Source organism: Pelobates fuscus, chromosome 2 (genome assembly GCF_036172605.1).
Source record: "Pelobates fuscus isolate aPelFus1 chromosome 2, aPelFus1.pri, whole genome shotgun sequence".
Lineage (NCBI taxonomy): Eukaryota > Metazoa > Chordata > Amphibia > Anura > Pelobatidae > Pelobates > Pelobates fuscus.
The window spans coordinates 72,706,237-72,732,982 of NC_086318.1; positions in this window are offsets into that span (position 1 = coordinate 72,706,237).

A 26,746-nucleotide genomic window follows, 5' to 3' on the forward strand; every position below is an offset into this window, starting at 1 on the left:
TATGAGTGGTGGCACTGGGCAAGTAGGCACAGTATCCAATGTGAACCTCACACAGAAGCTGGCAGGCAGGCACCTGCAATTACATTACACAGGAAAAAAAAAAAAAAGCAGCCTGATGTTATAGCCCTACAAAGGGCTTTATGGGGTGCTGTCCTTACAGCAGAGATCAGATGAGTCCTTCAGGATTGTAGTGGACACTGAATACCCTAGCCTAGCTATCAATTTCCCTATCTAATCAGCAGCAGCTAAACTTTCCCTCCTCTCACTAAGCATGCAGCTTCAGAATGAATCGAAAATGGATGCTGGGAGGGAGGTTGGAGGGTGTGGAAGGGAGGGAGTGCTGCTGATTGGCTGGAATGTGTCTGCTGACCGAGAGGCACAGAGTCAAAGTTTGCCCAATGATGACGAATAGGGGGCGGATCGAACTGCGCATGTGTCCACCCGCCGCGGCGAACGCGAACACGCTAAGTTCGCCGGGAACTGTTCGCCGTCGGACAGTTCGGTACATCACTAATCCCCACCCTGGGGCGGTCAGAGGGGTTCGATGCGTTGTGCCATCTACGGCGCGTGATCCTCAGCCTGTGTGGCTGATGCAGAGGGTTGGCCTGCTGTAGGGCAGTGTGGCTTTTGGCTGGCCATGCTGTCACTCACTTCTGGCCCCTCTGTTCTCCTTCCATCGGCTATCAGCTCAGGGGGAGGTGTGCTCATAAGCTCTGAAAGCTTCCGCCAGAAGGACTTTAAGGTCTCATCCAGCCGGGATTCAATCGAGTGGTAATATGTTTGTTTGGGTGGGCTCAGACCCTGTTTGTCAGCAGAGGTTGCGTCCACCATTTTGTAGGGATCCAGTACTCGCCTTATGGTAGTAGTAGTTCTAGTCGAACGGTATGTTCTGTATCAATGTCCCAAAAGAGGTTCAGTGGGGACCGGGATAGCCCCCACTTGTCCGGGGGGGGAGGGGTAGGAGAGCTGTGGAGCCCTCATGGAGTCTGTGACGAGGAGATCGGCTGCCTCTCCCATGCCTCATCCCCAGTAGCCTCAGCTTACTTTCTCCGGTTCCCGGTGGAGTTAAGTCTCGTTGGAGGTTTTTTAATGCATCCCCCGGGATTTCCCAGCATAAGTGGGGCGATATGGTAGGTAGGTCAGCGTTTTTATCTGGTTTAGCACCCACAATTCAACCCTTGTAGCAGGAGCACGCTTTACACACGTCTATCATGCTTGATTGCCTTGCTCCGCCCCCGTAAAATACTTTTTATACCATGCTTTTCATGCATATTTTTGATACAGTGAGCACACATTCTGTTTTATTTCATTCACATTTTGATGTCTGTGTGTTTCTGACTTCTCTATCTAGTTACTAAAAACATTTTATTATATTCTAATATTGGATATCCCCCTGAACAGTGCTGTCTTTATTATTTTGGAGAGAAGGCATAGTGATAAAGTCTGTGTATCTGTGTGCTGAGAGTTGAAACATTTGGGCCTGTGACCCAAAAGTGTCTATGTAAAGATTATCGGGAGCACTCTGAGGTATTGATCCTATCTAATAGAAAGGATGATCAGAAAAGCTGATATCTGCCAGTTTAGTAGGTAGAGAACAAATGAGTAGAAAAAAATACTTTACCTTAAATAATTGTGGTGGTGGCCTCTTGTGCCAGCAAAGTAGGGATGAAGGATGTAGTGGGACAGGTCTTGTTCCCAATTTTAAAGACCAATCTACCCTTTCCCATTACACTATCTAATATAGCATATATGCAGATGATAACCACATCTACTTTCCTGCCCTGACCTTTAAAACACACCACAAATTACAGTCTCTTTTTCAATTATAGGAATTTGATTCTAGAGCAAAGTATTAAGAGATTTATTTTATAATGCATGAGTAACACCTTAACTTAATAAATTGCATTTTTAATAATTCAGTTAACTCTCATTAGAATCTTATTATATAACACTGTCCATACAGCATGGCAATCTTCTTAAATATGGGCAATTGACCACCAAGATGTTCTTGCAATTCCAGTAACTGTTGTAATTTCCAAAGTTTTTGAATACTATAGATAGATGATGAAGAGGGTTTTTTTTCCATACTGCTGTATCATACTGTGAACTTCAAAGCAGATAAAAAGCATGTGTTCCCCCTCTTCCCTCAAGGGAAAACTGAAGATGCTCTTTGGATTAACTGAATTTGCTGTCTCCCCCACTTCTATACATGAAAAGAAGACTTACTGGTGTACTGCAGTGAATCAAGAGCTCAACCACTCCTCTTGTCAGTGTATCAATCACCTTCCGCAGAGACAAGCTTCAGCTTTCTGATTATATGTGCTGAATATATTGTAAAACGTACTGCTACAATTAGATAACCCTTTAAAAGGTATACATAGAATGAAAATAGCAGATAATAAGAAAATGAAAATGTAAACGAATTTAACATTTTAAATAAACCTATTTAATTAAATGCAGACCATCAACAATATTCACAACTAAGTTGATATCTATTCTACAAGTATATGTATCAGTTTTGTTTTTTGGGGCTTTTTCCATGTACTGTATGATATTTATTCTAGTTTAAATGTCAAATACAATAAAGTCACTTAAATATAATAATAGGAACAAAACATAAAAACAAAGAGTCTGGTACAGGGAAATCAGACAATTAGTACAGTAAAGATAGAACTCTCCAAGTGGCGTAAGCGGATAACATTGGTTTCACCCATAAAAACGTTCATTTTTAACCCATTAAGAATCTGAAAGGTAGTAATTGTGCATTGGGTACATTGTATATCCATAATAATTTCAGCCATACCTGTTCTGAGATATCCGCCAACAAGAGCATTCTTATTAATACATGGACATACCACCTGACTCATTACTAGACATTTCACTTCTGAAATAGTAGGTGGTTTAGCAGTAGACATGTGCAATTCGTTTTGTTCCAAATGTAAATTCGGATGAATTTTGGGCAATTCAGACATTTGGGTACTTCCAAATGTCCGAATAGCTGAATTGCTGAATTGCCGAAGTTCCGAATTGCTGAAGTTCCGAAATTGGCGAATTTCCGAAGTATCGAAGTTCCGAAGTGCTGAAGTTCCAAAGTGCTGGAATTCTGAAGTGACGATGTGCCAAAGTTCCCGAAGTTCCGAAGTTCTGAAGCACAGTATTGCCGAAGTACTAATATACCTACCCAGTGGAAGAATGAAGAATGTTACACTATAAACAAGTTTAAATAAAAAGTATACAAACATAGCCAGGTTTCAGCTGTAAGCATTTGCAACACTTACAAAAATCAAGTAACACACATTCATAAAAAATGTAAAAAAAAAAAAACAGAGCGCAAAAAAAGTAATCCATCTTCACCCATGGAGGGCACCGTGCAGACTAAGCTCTGCAGGGCAGAGGAAGTCTTATAACGCCTTGCCCCGCCCTGCAATTAGGCTCAGAGCACTCTGGTTAGTTGGTTTAAGCCATCTAATCAGAGTGCTCTGACAGGTAAATCAAAAGACTGACAGGTAAGTCTCTACATTTACCTGTCACAGCACTCTGATTGGTTAGCTTGAAATCCAGCCAATCATAGTGCTCTCATTTTACACAGCGTGGGAATGTTCTTTGGAATTTTCCCATGCTGTGTAATTTGACTCATAACAACACTCTGGTTGGTTGATTGAAAGTAACCAATCAGAGAGTTATGAGTCAAATTACACAGCGTGGGAAAATTTCAGGACAATAGGTTCGAGGAAAATTCAAGGACAATAGCTTCCCCCCCCTCCCATTTTTCTGACTAAGGGCCCCCAATCCGCCGCTATGGGGTAGGGGTAGTGGCCGGGGGGGGGCACTTTTTTTTTTTTTTTTACCATTAAGCAGCACACTGCTCACTCTTTAATAGACATTCCCCATCTTGCCGTATAGCGAGTAGGGCAGAATTGACTAATACTAAGTAAAAATTCCGAAGTTCCGACGTTCCAAAGTGTTGAAGTGCCGAAGTTCAGAAATTGCCAAAGTTCCAAAGTGTCGAAGTGCCGAAGTACCGAAGTTCAGAATTGTCGAAGTGCCGAAGTCCCGAATTTCGGAATGCCGAATCGAACCGAATATTTTCCCCATGCACATCTCTATTTCCAAGCAACTGAAATCCCCATTCTAGCAGCTACAAAAATATTTAGTACCACATGTTCAGGGGCTCCTGTAAGGAGGTCTGGGAACATATCTAGTACAAAATATTCTAGTTTAAAGGACCACTATAGTGCCAGGAAAAAATACTCGTTTTCCTGGCACTATTGTGCCCTGAGGGTGCCCCCACCCTCAGGGAACTCCTCCCGCCGGGCTGGATGGTGAGGAAAGGGTTAAAACTTACCTTTATTCCAGCGCCGGGCGGGGAGCTCTCCTCTTCCTCTCCGCCTCCGATCCTCCCTTTCGGCTGAATGCGCATGCGCGGCAAGAGCTGCGCGCGTATTCAGCCGGTCGCATAGGAAAGCATTTACAATGCTTTCCTATGGACGCTTGCGTGCTCTCACTGTGATTTTCACAGTGAGAATCACGCAAGCGCCTCTAGCGGCTGTCAGTGAGACAGCCACTAGAGGATTTGGAGGCTGGATTAACCCCATTATAAACATAGCAGTTTCTCTGAAACTGCTATGTTTATAAAAAAAAGGGCTAATCCTAGAGGGACCTGGCTCCCAGACCACTTCATTAAGCTGAAGTGTTCTGGGTGCTTAGAGTGGTCCTTTAAGGGAAAGATTTATCTGAATCGTTTACTGCATTAACTGGGTAAGACGAATGTGCTACTCTCATAAACCTGGCAATGCCAACAGTTTGTTGATGATGACAGATACATTTTTGCTAGTCTGCTAGGGATGAGTTACCATCTCACTAACCATTTTTTATGAGATTCCCAGTGTGTAAAACACCTTGAGGAGTCCTTAAATGTAATAACCACTTTTAGCCACTTTTAGCCACAGATCAGGGATACAATGAGTTTCTAAATCTTGCTTCCATTTAATCATGTATAGGAGCATTTCTGGTTCCACTAAGTTATTTAAAGATGAGAAGTACAATGGTTCTAGTTTGCCCAAACACAGTTTACCAAAGGTCATTAGAGCAGCATTATCATCAGTGACCACTTTATGTTTAGTTAAAATATTTCTAATAAGTACGTAGGTAATTAATTGCCTTCATGCAAAGGGATGGGTTGGAAATAAGTGTAAAATGGGGTATGCTTTACTTTCCCTTTCCTGAAATGACTGTGCCACATTTGACACACCTGCTTCAAGTCAAGGCTGAAGTAGAAGATGTGGGGTCAATAAGCAAAGAATGTTGTGTGCCCAGAAACTTACATGCCTACTGGTGCCAGATCTTAAAGGTGGTCCTTGTCAGTGATAGAACAGCTATTGGAATAGGACTGAGATGTTGGGCTGTCCACAGCCACATTTTAAGGGATAATATGGGACAAAAGAGTAGCTTTATAGTAGGTTTGTATATCTGGTATGCCGAGCACATCCAAATATATGGGTAGCCAACATGTGAAATATGCAATGGTATCTGGAGTAGAAAATTCCAGATGTGTGCATTGAATGTTGATTGGAATTTCAGCAGCAGAGAAATATGCAACTCTATAGGTAGGGTTCTAAATAAGTATAAAGCAATCATATTAATAGTATTGGCAAGGCCCAACAACAACACCTCCCCCCACTTTTTGAGTTAGTTGCTGGTTTAGTTTTTGCAACAATTTGAGATAATTATTTTTGATAAGAATCCCTGGAGATTTAGTTTATTGAATACCCAAATAGGAAAGAGATTTGAAATGGGTATTTACATTTTAGAGATTGCAAGATGTAGGTTTTCAATCCAAACATCAGAGCCTGTATCTTGCTCTCATTATTTTTTATAAAAGGACAATTATAAAATTGTCCAGCAGAGATATAAGTGTAGATAACGATTTTTCAGGATTGGTTATCAACAATAGCATATTGCGAAGAGAGACCGTTTTTGTTCTCCAAGGGCTGTTCTCAGACCACTCATAAGGTGCTCTCTTATAATATATTGTCCTACGAATTCCAGTACCAATATAAACATCAAGGGGGGTAGAGGACAGCCTTGCCAGATACCACTGTTGATATGAATTGAGTGGTAAATGAACCTTGTGTACATAATTGTAGATGAGGTGTAGGAATGCAATACCATAATTCTCATGGGAGCCAAATCATTCATATATTTCCAACTTAAGCGATCAAACACCTTTTCAGTGTCTAAGGCCAGAAAGAGGCCAAGGTATGAGAGGAATTTACCACCTGTAATTAATCTACATAACATCTAGCGTTATCCCCCACTTTTTACCCTGGGACCAATTCTGCTTGGTCTGCAAACACTAATTACTGTAAAAGTAATGTGTCTCCAGGAGCTTAGCATACAGCTTTTTGTTAGATCAGGATATAGAGTAGAATTTGGTGAAGAAAGAGAGTGGTCTCCTGGTTTTGGTGAGATAATGATATGTGCTTCTCTCATCTCCTTGGGTATGACACCAGAGTATTTGATTTGCTACAGATTTGCACAGATGAAAAGCCAAAATGTTTGCAAACTTATAATAAAAAAAAAAAATGCTACGTCTTCAGTGAATACTATTCTACCAATCTTCTTCTCTAATACTTCCCTTACCTATTGTGTCACTTTACCTCACTCCATCTAGCAAGAAAGCTAATTGAGCCGAGCCCTCAACCCCTCTGGTCACAATTACATGTTTTTTTAGTCCACTCATTGTAAAGTGCTAGGTAATTTGTGCTATATCAATATAATAATAATAAAAATAATTGGAGAATCTGTCTGGACCAGTAGTTTTATATTTAGGAACATTGGCAATAGATTTAATTACCTCTTCCACCGTAAAAGGAAGCCGTAATACTTGTGCTTGATGTGTTCATATCTTAGGGAGAGTACCAGCATTTAGAAAAGTTTGAATGTCAATGCCAGAGGGACAGTGTAATGACGTGCCAGCAGGCAAATTATTTAAACCACTGTAGTAGTTTTCTATTTTATCCACATAGTGCTGTGGATTTACCTGTTTATCTCAATCTGCAGAGGTGATGTATGATATTTTGGTTCTTACAAATTTAGATTTAAAACTTTTTCTGCCAATATTTTTTTTTGCTTTATCCCTTTGATTGTAAAATTTTAGTTTTGATTTCCCAAGATGGTGTTCTATCGTCTGTAATTGTAATTTATTTAATTCCCTAATTTAACATGAAATTTGTTTAGGTTTAACGCTAGAAAACTGGGCTTTGTTTTGCTTTTCCAACACATCTAATTCTTGGAGGAGCAGTGCATGTGCCATGCTTTTAAACCTTTTCTTACAGGAACACTCTTTAACATGCATTCCCCTGAGTACAGATGTATCAGCTAATCAAACATTACACGGAGAAGTATCCAGAATTAATAACAAAAAATCATCTGAAATGGAAGTTGACCACTTATTATAAGTGCCTGTGTCATCTAGAAGTGTTTTGTTTAGGCACCATGCACCCCTGCTCGTAGCTGGAAATAAGACTTTAAACATTTGAAAAAGATTAGATGATCTTTAATGATCAGACCACAATATTTGGCCAATGTCTACATCAATTAAATTAGATATCCTCTAATAATAATCTATTCCGGTATAAGTAGAATGTGTGATAAGAATGTAAAATTGTTCAGTGATGGATAGAGGGATTATCAAGTGTCAAATAAGCCCTGGGTATGCAGCAGTCTAGACATTTTTATACTCAATTAGATTTCTTAGGAGCTGGACACATCTTGGCTTGTGGAATATCTAGGTCAGTTTCTAACACACAGTTAAAATCTCTGCAGAATATTGAGTGAGCAGACCTGAATTCAGATATTTTATGGCAAACATTAAGGAAAAAACTGTATGAGTTACATAGTTACACATTTGTTTTTTGCAGTTAATCCAAAAGATCCAGGCTGTTCACTGTTTAGTAGACATGCCCCTACTCGCGGTATAGTGAGTAGGGGCATTTGGGAGATTTTAATCTCCCTTGTGCTATTATGGGGTCAAATTGACTCCCATAGAGTGAGGGGGGACCTGGGGGGCTTATGAAGTGGCGGGGAGCACTGCTCCCTGCCGCTTCTATCTGTACATATTACAAGGAGGGAGCTGCAAGCCGGTAGCTCCCTCCTTGTAACAAACTGAACGAACAAACGAACACTGATACTCAGTGTTAGTTTGTTCGTCTGATTTTTTCTATTCATTCATTCGTCTGTCTGATGAATGAATGAATAGATGAAATTCCCGTTCGCATGTCCAGGTGTTTCACTGGGCATGTGCGGGAATCTTACAGTCTTTCTACTGTGGGTAGATGACGTGTCCCTCAGGGTCTTCACCTACCCACACAAAGATGGCGGCGCCCTGAATATAGATCGGGGCAGAAGATACAGATTTAAAAAGAGGTAATCTGGGGGGCTTAGGGGTATTTGGGGGTGACTAGTGGGTCAATTGGATGTAGTGGAGGCGGGAGGGGGGTTAAAAAAAAATACGGGATTCGGCATGACAGTGCCGCTTTAAGAACAATCTAACATCTGCATGCGTAAGGTAACAAAGGAATTCATTCTCTACAGTGGTGCAAACTCAATTTTATAAGTATTTACCATTACCATTACCATAGCTTATGGAACAGAAACAAATAATATTATTATGTTTGGCGAGATGTACAATACCTGCAAGTTAATTTCTTAAGGGGAAAGAATGTTGTAAGAAAAGCATGACTGCAGTTAAGCTTAAAACAACTATGAATTCATTATTCATTTTTATTCATTATCAATTTTCCAGCTATGCTATTTTGGCTTAGATGCTGAAATGCCCGGGTCAATTTATGATATTAAACTGCATAATATTAGAATAAAGTGGGAGGATCATGTTGGTTGAATAGATGATATTGTGATAATATGGAAGTTATGATTAATGGGATGAACTGCAAGCCATTGAAAACAGATACGATTTCAGGTACTGCTTGAAAATGGAGGTAATCAAGGGAACATGGTTGTGAATTCAACCATACCTAAGTTTGAGTGAGGGTGTGGAGCTGTTCTGATACATTTTAATAACAATGTATGAAATTAAAATGTAATTTAGATTACGAACAATGTGTCTTATTTGCACAGACCGATTTACAAACACCTTTATTGTACTTTAACCCCTTAAGGACCAAACTTCTGGAATAAAAGGGAATCATGACATGTCACACACGTCATGTGTCCTTAGGGGGTTAAAGACACATTACTGTGAGTATTATTGCTGTGGATAAGGCTGTATTTACCACAAGCCAAACAAGGCATTTGCCTAAGGTGGCACTTCCAGGGGGCGGCCACAAAAGCCGCCCCAAGCATCAAGACAAATGCCTTGTTTGCCAAATGTCCTTGGGGCACAAGAGCTGGCCAACTGGCCACCTTAGGCCCCCCCACCCATCCCCTCCTTTGAGGTATTGAACTACTAATATTCTAGCCTGGCTGCGAGGGAGATCTGTTCTCCACTCTTCTTGTCCCACGCGTTCCCTTCTGTGATGCTAGGCAGTGCGTGAGGGAGCTGAGAAAGAAGAGGTAGAAGCTTTCAGAATGTCAAATCAGTGAGGATGTGTGTCTGTAAGTATGTGTTAGTGTGTGTCTGTCAGTGTATGTGTATTTGAGAGTGTGAGTGACTAGTGACTGTCAGTATGAGTGACAGAGGGCAGGAAAATAAGAAGGTGACTGAGGGATGGAGTGGCAAAGAGTAATATGGTGATTAACTGAAATTAAGAGGTAACAGAGCGACATCATTTCTGAATAACTTGAATTATTTTATTAAAGAGAAAAGCTCTTTTAACAAAATTAATAATGTATTAATTAAATAATAATAATAATAATAATTAATAATTAATAATAATTAAAAATAAGTATTGGATTTCAGAAATATCAAAGAGCTTTATGAGATATTTCTACAAGGAAATTAAAAAGTGTTTATTTTTTCATTGTATTTTCATATGGTGTATATGGTGTACATGTTTGGAGTAAAAAATACTGGAAGGTGATACCAATTTCTAGAAATATAGTACACAGGAAACCCTTGAATTCATGTTTGATCTGTTATGAAATCTGAAATGGCTGGTAACTGTATCTTATACCCAATGCTTGTTTAGTTCTTCTTACGGCATTAAAGATTACCATCTTTGCTGGAAGGTCACACCATTTATCAACACCAGAGGCTGTTATAATACTATACCTTGATTATGGATGGACTTCATTGGTTTTCGCTTACTGTTTCATCCATCAGACATTTACCCTGCTGTTTCTTGTGGCTCAACTTGCTTATTGACTCTTGGTACATTTGATAACTTTTGCTGCTAATTTTATTAGCTTTCAGATTGATTTACTAAGCAGCACTAAATCGTAGTGAATTACAAACCAAGGGACACAATTGAGGTTAATTTTGACAACATTTTGCCCTTTTAGGTTTAATTTACTATGATTTGATGTTGAGAACATAACCTGTCAGTTTATCAGTATTCCATAATTTAAATATTACACGGGTTCAGAAAGACATTCTTAGATTACATTACAATATCACAAAATACTAAACTTGATTAGTGAATAATAAATAATAGGATCCATGCTGTGACAAAAAAACATAACGATTTAAAATGTCAAAAAAATGGTGATAAAAAAATAGAATTGTTATTATAATGAAACATTCAATTATTTATGACATAAACACAATAATAACAATATGATTTTTTTCTTTAAGTAGCTATACCACGGAGAATAAAGTGTAGCAATTAAACATAAATGTTTTAAGGGCCTTTGTCATGTAAATATGGCAATACCATTTACTGTTCAATTTTATATACTTATTAGTCTAGCCAAACTAGCAAACATTCCAATATTTAATTTTTTTCTCTTCTCAGTATAAAAACAGAGCATAATGCACTTAAAATAAAATAAAATGCTAAACCATGCTATGCTGAGAGATGAAACAACTAAACAAAATGATTATACAGGTAAGTCTTTGATAATAGCCAGGTGTTGTGGAGAGACTGCATGCATGACTTGTCTAATGCTGTGGTTGCTGAGCAATGTGTTTGGTTAATTGCCATTTTGTTACTATTAGACTTGGAGAGCTGTTTTGGTCCAAACGACAATTTGTCCGAACTTGGGCAGATTGGTTGATTGATTGAATTCCTGAACTCTGAGCTGAAATGTACCTGTATCACAAATGAACCAAGACACGCAATGGCCGAGCATGTTCATGTTGATTCCTGATTCTGGATTCCGTCTATAGTGACAATAAAAAAGAGACAGTTACTAAATTTCAATAAAAAAAAAAAAAGGAGCAATAAATATATAATATTATCTAATATAATATATATTATATGTTTAATAAATATATGGTTTGTAAATACATAAATATATATTGTTTACCTAATACATAGACATGTGAGGTACTCTATATTCTTTAAATTAAGTGGTCTGATTGGTATTGGTATTAGGGTCAGGTTGGCCTCATGTAAAATGCTGGCCTATGATAATCATTTTTTTTTTCTGCAGGCTGAATAAGAAGGTAAATATGAATTGTATTCTTTTTTTTATTTCTGCCTGGCATTTTTGGACTCCACCTCCTAGGGAGGCACTAAGCTAATCAGGGCCCATCCCGGGGTCACTGATTCCTGGGTGTAAGAATATGTTTGGTGCATTCAGGTGGGTGTGGCTATATAACTATCCCCTCTTTTTTACAAACATAACACTTCAAACCACACCTATCTTCTATGGAAACTACTCCACCTCTTAGGGCCCCCAATATAACCAGGTAAAATGTCACCCACTTCCTAATGTGCCAACTTTGCTCCCAAAAATGCTTATCAGTGCCGTCTTTGTGTCCAGATTCCCAGTACCATATTTGCCCCATTCAGCTTCACAGTGTCATCTTTGCCACAAAATAGCTAATTAGTGCCATCTTTGTGCCCGAATTGCTTATCAGTGCCAGGGCATGTCCAGATCTGGATCGAGGCTGTAGTGGGAGGATGGGGGCTGCATGAGGGGAGGTATGGACTGCAGTGTAGGATAAGGGCTGCAGTGGGGGTAAGGTACTGTAGTAGGGGGCTTGTTGGCTGTAGTAGGGCTTAATAGGCTGCATATTGGACGAAAGAGCCAATGTGTATTATTGCACTCTGATGCTTATTAAGGTGGCAAATTTGATCCATAAGTTGTACAGCAAGCATGTCAAACTTGCGGCCCATGGGCTGCATGCGGCCCACAATGAATATATTTGCGGCCCAGCTTAGAGGCCCCCTAAGGCCTTGCACTGACTGGGGCTTCACCTTAGACTAATATGTCAGATCCTCAGTCTATGACAGAGGGCCCAATGTAGGGAGGGTGGCTAGCCAATTATGCCGCTGGGTGAGAGGCCCTGAGAGAGAGTCGAGCACAGCCTTCTCTCTGCAGCTCCGCCACATGCAAGTCTCTTGTGATCTCCAGCCAATCAGAGCATTGCCGCAGATTACCACGGCAACGCTCTGACTCTGCTGGAGATTGCGAGACACTTACCATGTTGTCTGCAGCTCTGTACCCTGCGGAGCTGCAGACCAGATGAAAAGACCACCAAACCACTGGGGGAGAGAGGTCACCGGACCACTGGGGAATGGATTAGGAAATAATATTTTTTTTTTTATTTCTGACAGGATAACCCCCTCCACACTATATCAGCCCCCTTCACACTATATCACCTCCCATCCTCCATACAATATCACCCCCTCTCCACACTATATTACTCCCCTTCCACACCATATCACCCCTTCACACTTTATCACTCCCCCTTCACACTATATTGCCCCCCTCCATACTATATTACCCGTCCTCCACACTAAGTTCCCCCCTCCTCCAAACTATAACCCCCCCTCCATACTATATTACCCACCCTCCACACTAAATCACCACACTATATCACCCCCTCCACACTATATCACCCCCTCCTCCACACTATATTATCCCCCTCCATACATTATTAACCACCCTCCACACTAAATCACCTCACTCCTCCAAACTATATTACCCCCTCCACACTATATCACCCATCCTCCATATATATTACCCCCTCCTTTACACTATATCACCCCCTTCTCCACACTATATCATCCCCCTCCATACTATATTACCCGCCCTCCACACTAAATCACCTCACTCCTCCACACCATATCACCCCCTCCTCCACACTATATGACCCCCCTCCTTCACACTATATCACCCCCTTCTCCACACTACATCACCCCCTCCTCCACACTATATCATCCCTGTTACAGATTGCTATTTGTAACTGGCCCTTTAAATGGAAAATTGCCCTGCTTCCCTGGATTGTGGAGAAGCCTATTTGCCAGCCTCCTTCCTCATGACTATGGCCCCTGGAAGATTGTGTCCCTGAAAAGTTATGAACTTTTATTGGGTGTGTATGGCCCTTTAAGAACCGTCTGGGGACATATTGTGACTTTGCTGAACAATGTCCCTTTAAGACTATGTCCCCAGACCTGTAAAATAACTTGCCCCTGGGTTTCTCCCACTTGGTTCAGTAAATAGGGCTTACTGAAACAAGTACCACACAGGCGGACAACCCAGAAGTTAAAGTGTGCAGGCAATTTACCTCCCAGGCTGTGAGGTTACTGCCGGTTAATTGCCGAGCGCTGGGTGGCCGCCATTCGACAGCCGAACACGTGGCGGCGGCCATCTTAGTTCATGCGAACGCGGTCAGCGGTGTATGCTAAATATTCTGTGGAACTAAAATCGGATGCGCAAATACACGAACACCGCTGACACTTACCTTCTGCCATACGGAACTTGCAGCTCCAGAGACTAAGTCCCGTTCGAAGATGGAAATTGACCGACCGCACAGCCCAAATCTATGGAACTGTTTTGGGCAGGAAATTGTGCTTCCGGTCGGTCAAAAAGGGACCTCCAGCTAACTTTTGATCCACTGGAGGGATTTGGTTGATTTGTGGAAGTGTTTATGTTTGATGTATGCTGAGTCTAAATATGTAAGATTGAATGTATGGTTTTAAAGTTACAGTGTATGTGTGAAAACTGTATTTTTACTGTCTGTAATAATTATGTTAACTGCTTATCTGAGGGGAGGGGATGTGTGGGTTGTACTGTTATTTGATTGGTTATTTTATGCCTCCCCCTGGGTGTGTCCTGTATGTGCACAACCGTAATAAAAACCAGGCTGGGTGTTCCAGCACCTCAGACCTCTTCTGACCCTCTAACTTGCAGCCTTGACTCATGTTTGTAGGGGACAGCTATAATCACTACAGGGATTGCTATGCTCTTCATACTCCCTTAGCTACTGAGCTCTTGTAAGAGCTCTTGTTCCTGATCCTGCTTCGCTCTACAGAAGGAAGAGGTTCACCTACTGGAGCCTGGTCGTAGGTCCAGGGTGCAGAGCAGACGGCGAGATACCAGCCCAGCAGCGGTGGTTCGTAGAGTCTGCAGTACTTATGGTGGCTACGCAGTAGTTATGGTGTCAACGGTGCTGATGGTCCTTTGGTGAGCGCTAGGAGCATCCTTTCTATGGTCCAACTTCCAGCCAGCCTGGAGGCAACCGTAACAATCCCGTTCACACAATGTCACCCCCCCTCCACACACACTGTCAGCTCCTCCACACACTGTCACCTCCTCCCCTTCCACACACTTTCACCCACACATGGTCACCACCTTAACATACAAACTGTCACCTCTCCACACACTGTCATCCCCTCCACACTCTCACCCCCACAAACTCTCACTCCCCATCCACACACTCTCACCCCTGTCACCACAATGAATGCAGTGCCTCTGTGGTAAATGCAGTGTGTGTATTGGTGCAGTGTGTGTAGTGGATGTATTTGTCTAGTGGGTGCAGTAAGTGCAGTTTGTGTGTATTGTATGCTGTGTGATTAGTGAATGCACTGTGTGTTTGTGTATAGTGGATGCAGAGTGTGTGTGTAGTGGATGCAGTCTGTGTATAGTGGATGCAGAGTGTGTGTGTTTCTTTTTCTGTTTCTTACACTTCCCTTTTGTGAGTCTCTTTCTCCCCCTAGCCACTCTGTATGTCTCTTTCTCCCCCTAGCTCCTTGTGTGTGTCTCTTTCTACCCTTCACACCACTTCTGTGTTTTGTTCCCCAGTACCTCATCTCTGTCTCCCCAACTCCTCTGTGTCTTTTTCTCCCCCCAGCTCTCCACACTAAATCACCTCACATGTCTCCCCCCAGCCCAGGTCTGTCTCTTTTACCCCTTCACCAGCCCCTTTAATTCCCCCCAAGACCCTTTCTCTCACTCTTTCCCCTTCTCTAGTAGCTCTCTTTGTGTCCCCAAGCCACTTTGTGTCTGTTTGTGTCCTATCAGCCTTTTTGTGTCTACTTGTGTCCCCTCAGCCCCTTTGTGTCTGCTTGTGTACCTACAGACTCTTTGTATCTGCTTGTGTCCCCTCAGCCCTTTGTGTCTGCCCCCCCCCCCAGCCCTTGTCTGTTTCTGCCCCCCCCCCCCCCAGCACTTGTCTTTTTCTGTCTTCCAACTGGTCCTAGTTTGTTTCTGTGTGTGTGTCCGTGTCATCTCCCTCCCTCTTGTAGCATGACCAGGAGGAACTTGTTTCCCTCTCGCCAGTGTGACAGGAAGCAGTTTGGCACTCTTTGTGAGTGCTTCCTGTCAGACTGAGGAGAGGGAAACTAGTTCAACTACCCCTGTCCACTACTTGGCCATGCTGCATGCTTAGACCAGCATGAAGGGAGGACTGTGCCTGGCAGGCAGTAAGATTAACCCCTCCTCCCGGGCCGGCGCCCCCTCAGAGCTTTGAATCTAAACCATTAATTTGATGGGGGACAAGTCCGATACAAACATTGTATAGATTCCCTGTGTAAAGGCAAAAGTAAGACAAGAATGGTTTTAGAAATCTTATAAGACAAGCTATAAAACATTTGTTCATTTTCTGCCTCATGTTTTTGGGATATTTAAAGGTAAAGCATTCTAAAAGCAGTAAGTAAACAATGTATCACAGAACTCCATTAGTCACATGATGTTTATGTGAACACTGCTTGCAAATACTTCTCTTTTAGGTTTAGCGAAAAATGGATGATCACTTTAATATAATCAGCCCACACAAGATTATTGTGGATATGTTTACATACATTTCTTCACATGTATGAAGCAATCACTACTGGGGATTGTTGCTCTGCATTTTTTATAGCTCTACATGAATAATTAAGCTTATTGATGTATCCTACACATATAGTATGGGGTAAGAGTTTGATGAATCGTTATCTGGTTACCCACATACCATGCAAATATGCCTCTGCAATAACTTTCCCAGCAGGATTTAAAATATGTAGGAGCTTAGTAGCCAAATGTTGATCTTATCGGATAATTAAACATTAAATTGAAAGTGCACTTTTTTCTTTTTCCTTTTAGTAACATATTGAGAGTTATTAACTAAAGACAAATTTGCAGCAGCAAATATATCCAGAAAAGGGTCAATCAAGGTAATTTCAGTGCCACCGTGTTGCTAAAATTCATATATTTACTGACAACTAACTGAGATAGAATTAAAGGAACACTATAGACACCCAGACCACTTCATATTAATATTAATGAAGTGATCTGGGAGCTGTTTGCACCCCTTATTAACCCTGCAGTTTAAAACACTGGCGTATTGCAACAATGGCAATACAAGAGCTGCTTCCATAAAATAGCAGAGTATAACTCTACTATTTTAATTAGATGGTCTCATAGAGACCATCTGAATGGTACAGCATGGCATTTTGATGCACATGCACACTAGCCTCCCAATACGCTCCCATAAAAAAGTATTGGGTTAGCTGAGGTAATCAAACTCAATGATCTAAGCCAAAGAGGCATAGCTTGAGTGTTGAGACCGGAGTGTTGAGGGAAACTGTTTTAACCATGGCAGTGCTGTCCCAATAACCTAAATGGTGACTAGGGCACCATAGCATCAGGAATACATATTTGTATTCCTAATGCTATAGTGTTTCTTTAAACTCAATTGCACCATGTGTTTAGATTTTCTTCTAGATTTTAGAATAATCCTGCAAACATAATTCATACATACATAAAAATGTGAACAAAATGAGTGTTACCTGGACCTGCCTTTATTTCTCTTCCATCACCCCTTGCACTGCACTGATACCCAAAATTAATATAGAACATTTATTAGTTCAGATACCTTTACACGAAAATTCGATTCTGCTCATTATAATTCAACTTATATTGTTGGCTATCCTTCTGCAAAGTACTGATTAAAGTTCTCTTACTGTCTTTATAGAGACCACGAGGTGCTTTCTTCATAGCCCACAATATTTTTCTGCATAAATACATTTTCATCTGAATCTGAAGTTTTAGGCTCTTATTTTGGTGTTACGGTTGCCTCCAGGCTGGCTGGAAGTTGGACCGTAGAAAGGATGCTCCTAGCGCTCACCAAAGGACCATCAGCACCATAGACACCATAACTACTGCGTAGACACCATAAGTACTGCAGACTCCATGAACCGTCGCTGCTAGGCTAGGATCTCGCCGTCTGCTATCCACCCTGGACCTACGACCAGGCTCCCGGTTCCAATAGGTGAACCTCTTCCTTCTGTAGAGCGAAGCAGGATCAGGAGCAAGAGCTTTTACAAAAGCTCAGTAGCTAAGGGAGTATGAAGAGCATAGCAATCCCTGTAGTGATTATAGCTGTCCCCTACAAACATGAGTCAAGGCTGCAAGTTAGAGGGTCAAGTCATTCACTTTTATTGGCACCAAAAGGACCTTCTTTTATGCAGGTTATCCTTACATAGGACCACCCACAGGGTTTTACAGAACAACCAATAACACATGCACATTACAGAAAACACTCCCAGCAATTACACACAAAATCCTCCCCCTCTGCCTGTGATACAATTATGGTACACAATGGTTTAACATAATTATCACAGGCAGGAAAAATACAGTTTTTATACATACACTGTAACTTTAAAACCATACATCCAATCTTACATATTCAGAATCAGCATACTTTAAATATAAACATAACCAAAAATCACACAAATCCCTCCAGTGGATAAAAAGTTAGACGGAAGTCCTTTATGACCGACCGCAAGCACATTTTCCTGCCCAAAACAGTCCCATTCGAACATGCGTTTGAATTGCTGAACGGGACTTAGTTTCTGCAGCTGAAAACTCAGTGTAGGAGAAGGTAAGGGTCAGCGGTGTTCGGTGAAATGTGTAGCCGATTTCAGTTCCATGAATTTGGCTACACACACCGCTGACCTCGTTCGAATGAACAAAGATGGCCTCCGCCACGTGTTGGTTTGCACGAACTGCGGCCACCCAGCGGTCGGCAATTTACCTACAGCAGGCTCCCAGCTTGGGAGGTAAATTGCCTGCACTCTTCCACTTCTGGGTGGTCCGCCTGTGTGGTACTTGGTTCAGTAAGGCCCATTTACTGAACCAAGTGGGAGAAAGCTAGGAACAAGTTATTTTACAGGTCTGGGGATATAGTCTTAAAGGGGCATTGTTCACCAAAGTCACAATATGTCCCCAGACGGTTCTTAAAGGGCCACACACACCCAATAAAAGTCCATAAGTTTTCAGGGGCACAATCTCCCAGGGGTCATAGTCATGAGGAAGGAGGCTGGCAAATAGGCTTCTCCACAACCCAGGGAAGCAGGGCAATTTGTCATTTAAAGGGCCAGTTACAAATGGCAGTTTGTAACATTTGGCTGCTCAAATAAGAGAAATAGAGAGAAGAAAGAAGGAAAGAGAAATAAAAGAAAATGTGGTGACAACAACTGAAAGGAGATAGTGTAATATGGGTCAGGGATTGTGGTAATATTGGGCACACTTATAATAATAACCACACATCTGTGGATGGTAGTGTGGTGGAATCTCGGTAAAAATAAATTTAGTAGGCCGAGATTACCACGTGGCATGTGTACGTGCATATGCTGACGTATCGATCAGTTGGTTGCACGAGGCAAGATACGATCAGTAGTGTACGGAGCATGTGCAAGAATACAGGATGTAGTATTCCCCCTCCTCCATTGTGCTGGACAAGCCATGCGGTCAAACAGGAAGTTAATTCTTATTTGTGTTGATTGGTTAAGAGAATGTGCGGGTGGAGCTTAATATGGGAGGAGTTATGTGCCTATATAAGGAGCCTGCACTATTGTCCGGGGCTCAGAACTTGCTGTATTTTGGTGACGTTAGTCCCTCTGAGTCCCGATCGGTGATCCAATAAAGAATCTCTTCCTTCCTGAAGAAACCTGTGTCCATCTCTCTGTGCTTGGCTTCCGTCAGTTTCTCCGGTATCATTTGGTGCATTGGCCGGGAAGCTCATCGTTCAACGGTAGCTGAGAGGCAGAGGCGTGAGACGGTCTATCTTTGCCCACGTTCTCTACGGCTGCACCCCTGAACTTCTGCGTGGACCTCCCTTCGTCTCGGCGCCACTGGTCTGTTGTCCAGGAGATCATCGGCCTCTACGTGAGAAGTGCTGGGGTGTCCCCGTCGATGAGTGTGAACTCAGGTTCAGGAACGAGGAGGTAAGACAACTGCTGTTTTAGACGGCAGGACCCACTAGGGGTATACCGATTGTGCGGTAGGCCCAAAGGGGTTTTGAATCTGTGTATCTGCCCCCTCTGTCGGAGGGAAGGAGCGAAGGCGCACCGCTCGATCGAACGCTCTTTAGTCAGACCGTTTGATTTTGTTAGTCAGGCGGGGTCCTGGTGTAAATAGCCCTAGCCGGACACCGGTGTCTTGTCTAGACTAGCGTTCTAGGGTGTATATTACGTTCGCTAGGTCGGAGGGACCGGGAGACTAAGCGGCGCCTGTGTAAATTCGGTTCGCTAGCTCTCAACCTATCTGGGCTAAGTGGGAAGGCGTGTAAATTTGGAACCCACTAGACTTTTGATAGTGCGACTAAGAGGCGCCTGTGTAAATTCGGTTCTCTAGCTCGCTATATGTGGTGATTGGGCAGTGTGGCTAACCAAAACGGGTGTATATAGTTTTAGGTAGTCCATCAAGGTACTGGCCAATAGTTTAGTTGGGAATTGTAAATGTGTTAACGATTGTTTAGTAAAGTGTATATCTTGTTAGATAGAGCGAGCTCAGCCATCTAGCGAGAGTGTTAATAGTGTGTTGCTGTATTATAGTGCACGGTACCATAACCCTGTATATTTACTGACACTGTATATAAGTACTAATCATTGTCGTCCATTGCATGTTTAACACCATAACCACTAATAATTGTATTGTGACCTTAACTTGTGCTTTGACCTATGCTAACCGTACTGTAACCGCTATTTGTAAAAGACGATGTTACTGGGGTGTGTTATAGACGGGTAATTCGTATATAGAGAATTATAGCGTGGGTGACTGTATAGTTACGCCAAAGGGCATAATATTGATTATATAGTGACTGGTGTAGCAGCTGTGTGTGTACGGGAATTCCCTGAGTGTTTATTGTTATTGTGTACGTTTCACTTGGTAACCGTACCACGTGGTGCTGTTGCCAGAGGAAACGGGTGTGACTGTTGAATAGTACGCGTGTATAGTATTCGTTGTCGACGACGTTCCATTGTTAAGTATGGGTGCGTCGCAGTCAACGATCCCGGATCCCTTAGGTTGTATGGTGAAGAATTTTAAAAAGGGATTCAAAACTTGTGATTTTGGGGTTAAAATGTCTCCTGTACGTTTGGTCACTTTGTGTACTAGGGAGTGGCCTACTTTGGTTGCGGCATGGCCGCCACGTGGCAGTTTGGATCCAACTCTGGTACAGCGCTTACACGTGGCTGTATCAGGTAGGCCTGAACTTTACGGCCAGTTTCCTTATATTGATTGTTGGAGACAGGCCGTAAATGACTCGCCAAAATGGCTCCGGACATGCCACGAGGAGCAATGTCGCCTCATGGTAGCTAGGACTTGTTCGTCCACTAGGACTGGTGTTAGGCCCATTTTGGACACGCCCCCTGAGTCCGAGATCCCTTTGCCGCCCCCTTACTTTCCGTTAAGAGGAAGTGACGCAAACGCAGGAAGTCCTGCAACCCTCCCCTCATTACCCCCATCCACTTCCGCTTCCTCCTCCAGTACAGGATCCACCCCCCCTCGTACTAAATCTCCCCTTCCGGAATCAGAACCAACCCCCATTAAAAACGAATATCCTGATTTGGCGCCACTTCAGACTTCCGGTCAAGCTTCATCTAGCTCGACTCGAAGTGTTCTATTTACAACCTTTTCCCAAAACCAAGCTCCCACATCCCCATACCCTATTTCTCCCCGACTGGAACCTATGACTGACGCCCCTCCACGTAGCCCCATACAGACCCGACAGTTGACCGGTGCTCAACAATTAAGACACTATCAGATGCCTCTTCGTCTGAATCCTGGGCCAGCCTATATCGATGCCGCAGGCCAAATGGCACATGCTGACCCAGTCTTTGTATATGTCCCATTCACGACAACCGATCTTTTAAATTGGAAGACCCACAATTCCTCGTATACTGAGAAACCACAAGCTATGACTGATCTGTTCACCTCAATAGTACAGACACATAACCCGACATGGGCTGATTGCCAGCAGTTATTAATGACTTTATTTAACAATGAGGAAAGGACAAGAATAAATCAAGCAGCCATTAAAGCACTAGAGGATAAAGCCCGTACTTTAAACCAAGCCAATCCATCAGCATGGGCCGCAACACATTATCCCAACACCGATCCCGATTGGAATGTAAATGGTGCTGATATGGCTCAACTCAGAGCCTATAGAGACGCTATAATTGCTGGCATGAAAGCCGGAGGAAAGAAAGCTATTAACATGTCGAAGACAGTTGAGGTGATTCAGAAAAGTGATGAAGCGCCCAGTGTCTTTTATGACCGATTATTGGAGGCATACCGCTTGTATACCCCCTTTAATCCGGAAGACGCAGATAATTCCCGAATGGTGAACTCCGCCTTTGTCAGCCAAGCTTACGGAGATATTAAGCGCAAGCTACAAAAGTTAGAAGGGTTTGCAGGTATGTCAATCACCCAACTAATGGAGGTAGCGAATAAGGTTTATATGAATAGGGAAACAGAAAGCAAGAAAGAGGAAGAGCGCAAGATGCGTAAAAAGGCTGATATGCTAGCGGTAGCGATCGCAGGCGTAGATAGACGGGGCCCAGATAGAGGCGATAGTAGATGGAGTAGGGAGCCTTTGAGTAGGAATCAGTGCGCGTATTGCAAGGAAGAAGGGCATTGGAGGAACGAATGTCCGCAAAGAGAGCAGTACGAGAGAGACCTACCCAGGGCAGGCTACGGAAACTTTAGAGGCAGAGCGAGAGGTAGAGGAGGCCCCGGAGGGAGTAATGGTTATAGAGGGAGTAATGGGAACAGAGGAAGTGTTAGGGAAGACAGGTATATTCCAGCAGCGCAAAGGTCCCGCGATAGAGAAGGTAGGGACTTTGTAGGATTGGCTGACACGGTCATGGAGGACTATTGATACCGACCGGGCTCCATCCCCCTTGGTCGAGCGGAGCCTATGGTCGATGTATCAATAGGGGGGAAAAGGAGTGCGTTCATGATCGACACTGGTGCTGAACATTCAGTGGTGACTAATCTAGTTGCTCCTCCATCTGGAAGGACTATTACTGTGATAGGAGCAACTGGAAGAAGTGCTGAAAAACCGGTTCTTAAAAGTCGACTCTGTACATTGGGAGGCCACGTAGTAAAACATCAATTCCTTTATATGCCTGAATGTCCAGTCCAATTGCTGGGACGTGATATGCTATCAAAATTACAAGCGCAGATTACGTTCCTACCAAATGGAACAACATCTTTAAAGTTTAATGGACCTTCAGGTATCATGACATTATCCGTACCAAAGGAAGAAGAGTGGCGACTGTATACAGCGTTGACTAGCCAAAACCCTAGGAGTGATGAGACATTATTTAACATACCAGGAGTTTGGGCAGAGAACAACCCACCAGGACTGGCCCGCAATATTCCACCTATAAAAATTGAACTAAAACTTGGGGTTTATCCAGTGAGCCTAAGACAATACCACATCCCGCAGAAGGCTAAGAAGAACATCCAATCCTAGCTGGATAAGTTCATACGGTATGGTATCCTAAAATTCTGTACTTCCCCCTGGAACACCCCATTGCTGCCTGTTCAAAAGCCCGGTACAGATGAGTATCGACCTGTGCAGGACTTGAGAGCAGTCAATGATGCGGTTGTTAGTATACATCCAGTTGTACCCAATCCATATAACCTGCTTGCTTTAATTCCGGGCGGGGCTACTTACTTCACAGTCTTAGATCTCAAAGATGCCTTCTTTTGCCTCCGAATTGCCGCAGAAAGTCAATGTATTTTCGCTTTCCAATGGGAGAACGCTGTAACGGGCTCAAAACGCCAGATGACTTGGACAAGACTGCCCCAAGGGTTTAAAAATTCACCTACCCTATTTGGTTCAGCCCTAAGTCAAGATCTACTGGATTTCGAGTCCATCCCAGGAGAGTGTGTATTGTTACAATATGTAGATGACTTGTTGATAGCAGCAGTTACAAAAGAAATCTGTCAGCAAGCAACGCACGATCTACTGCACATTCTCTGGAAGGCAGGATACAAGGTGTCTAGAAAGAAGGCTCAGTTGTGTTTGCCAACTGTCAAATATCTGGGATTCCATATCTCTGAAGGTCAAAGAATTATGGGGCCAGAGAGAAAAGAAGCTGTCTGCCAAATACCAATACCCAAGAATAGAAGACAAGTGCGAGAATTCTTGGGGGCAGCAGGCTTCTGTAGGATATGGATTCCCAGCTATGCGATACTGGCAAAACCTCTGTACGCAGCTATCAAAGGTACAGAGCACGACCCCTTCTTATGGACCCAAGAACAGCAAACGGCATTTGAAGATGTGAAGAAGGCTTTGATGAGTGCCCCAGCATTAGGTCTACCTGATCACACACGACCATTCTACTTATACGTACACGAGCAAAGAAGAATGGCTGTGGGAGTATTGACACAGTACTTGGGATCATGGCAAAGACCTGTTGCCTACATGTCTAAGCAATTGGATGCAGTGGCCAGCGGACTTCCACCTTGTCTAAGAGCCGTAGCTGCAGCCGCCCTGCTAGTAGCTGAAGCCGATAAACTCACTCTGGGTCAAGAACTTTATGTACGAGTCCCACATGCAGTACAGACGTTGTTGGATTACAAAGGAAATCATTGGTTTAGTAACAGCCGTATGACCAAGTATCAAGCAATGTTGTGTGAAAACCCAAGAGTGCATTTAGAGACTGTAAACACCTTAAATCCAGCTACCCTTTTGCCACAACCTACTGAAAGTCAACATGATTGTTTGGAAGTAATGGATGAAGTATTCTCAAGAAGACCAGATCTTCGTGATTTTCCCATCCAGAACCCCGATGTTCAATATTATACCGACGGCAGTAGTTATGTGAAAGAAGGGATCCGCTATGCAGGATATGCAGTAACAACAATAGACAAGGTGATAGAAGCTCGGCCACTGGCGAAAGGAACATCAGCACAAAAGGCAGAATTAATAGCACTAACACGAGCGTTACAATTGGCTGAAGGTTTAAGAGTGAATATCTATACGGACTCTAAGTATGCGTTTTTAACCACTCATGCCCACGGAGCTTTGTATAAAGAAAGAGGACTACTGAATTCAGAAGGCAAAGAAATCAAATACGCAACTGAAATCCTACAACTATTGGAAGCAGTGTGGGAGCCGAAAGAAGTCGGTATCATACATTGCCGAGCGCATCTGAGAGTAGATGGTGATGTAACCAAGGGAAATCGGATGGCAGATAGTGCAGCTAAGCGTGCTGCTGAATCAGGAAGACAGGAGTATGTGGGGCATATAGCTGCTCTTATACCAACTCCACTGTCCCAATGGACTCCAGTTTATACAGCTCAAGAAGAGGAGTGGTTAAAGACTGAACCGGGAAAGTATTTGGAGAACAAGTGGTATCAGCTAGAAGATGGAAGAATAGTCATACCAGCATCACTAGCGGTAGAAATTGTCCAAAATTATCATAACGGGACACATTCTGGGAGAGACAGTACTGAAGAATCTCTCAGAAAACATTTCTACATACCAAGATTGTCCAACTTGACTCAGGCCATTGTACGAAGATGTGTAACGTGTGCTAAAAATAATGCAAGACAAGGACCAGTAAAGCCACCAGGAGTCCAGTTTATGGGGGGACTCCCCATGTCCGATTTACAAATAGACTTTACAGTGATGCCTAAATCGGGTGGACATCGTTACCTGTTGGTAATTGTGTGCACCTATTCAGGCTGGGTAGAAGCATGTCCTACTCGTACAGAGAAAGCAGGAGAAGTTGTAAGATTCCTGCTACGAGAAATAATACCCCGATATGGACTACCCTGTTCTATAGGATCGGACAATGGTCCAGCTTTTGTTCATCAGTGCCTACAACAACTGACTCATATGCTTGGTATAAAGTGGAGGCTTCATACTGCATATAGACCCCAGAGTTCTGGTAAGGTAGAGAGAATGAATAGAACTATTAAGAACCAGTTGGCTAAAATGTGTCAGGAAACCCAACTTAAGTGGAACGTTCTCTTACCCATAGCTCTATTGCGAATCCGCAGTACCCCTACCAGAAGGATGGGCCTCTCTCCTTTTGAAATTATGTATGGGCGACCACCTCCCGTACTTGGTAACTTAAGGGGGGATTTGAGTCAGTTGGGAGAAGGAATTACCCGGCAGCAGGTTGTAGAGTTGGGTAAGACTATGGAGGAGGTACAGAAATGGGTACAAGATAGATTACCTGTGAATATTTATCCCCCTGTTCATAGTTATCATCCAGGAGATCAAGTGTGGATTAAAGAGTGGAATAATGTACCGTTAGGGCCCAAGTGGAGAGGTCCTTATGTTGTTCTTTTGTCTACCCCTACAGCGATAAAAGTAGCCGAAGTGACTCCGTGGATACATCACTCCAGGGTTAAGCCAGCAGCAGTCGATTCTTGGCAAGTTACAGCAGATCCAGAGAATCCCTGCAAGATCCGGTTAAAACGCACTACTCAGTCGGAGTAACGAGGAACTATTGTGGATTACAAATTTTATTATTTTTGGGATTTGGTGCGTGAGTGAGAAGGCCATAATAAAGCCTGTCCGCTTACCAACACATAGTATATAAGCCAGGAAAGTCTCGAAGGGACACCTGTGAAGACGAGCAGAACTCCATTCCCTGCAGCCCTCACATCCTGGAAGCTGAGGCGCCTTCGCACGGACGAAGACTGAGGATGACGGCGAAAGATGTGCTTTTGATAGTGTTTATTTATATGTGTTTTTATATTCAGGAAGGTAGAGGTACCGACACTCCTAGCTGTGAGGTATGCATTAAGACTACGAGAACAGGTAACCATATTTCCCAAACCCTAATTTGGCATTCACAATACGAGTGTAAAGGAGATGTATCGAGATGTAGATACCTAAATATAGACTATAGTGTGTGCCATTTAGGAGTAGGAGAACCTAAGTGCTTCAGTCCGGAGTATCAACCTCGTACAATTTGGTTGACTCTCAGGAATGGAGATCCTCAGGGGACCCTAATTAATAAGACGGTGTTAGAATCCGTACATTCTTCGGGTGTCCTACTATTTGATGCGTGTAAAGCGATATCGAGTGGTAGAAAGCCGTGGAATGTATGTGGGGATCTTAGATGGGAGAGGACGTATGGGTCTAATGATAAATATATTTGTC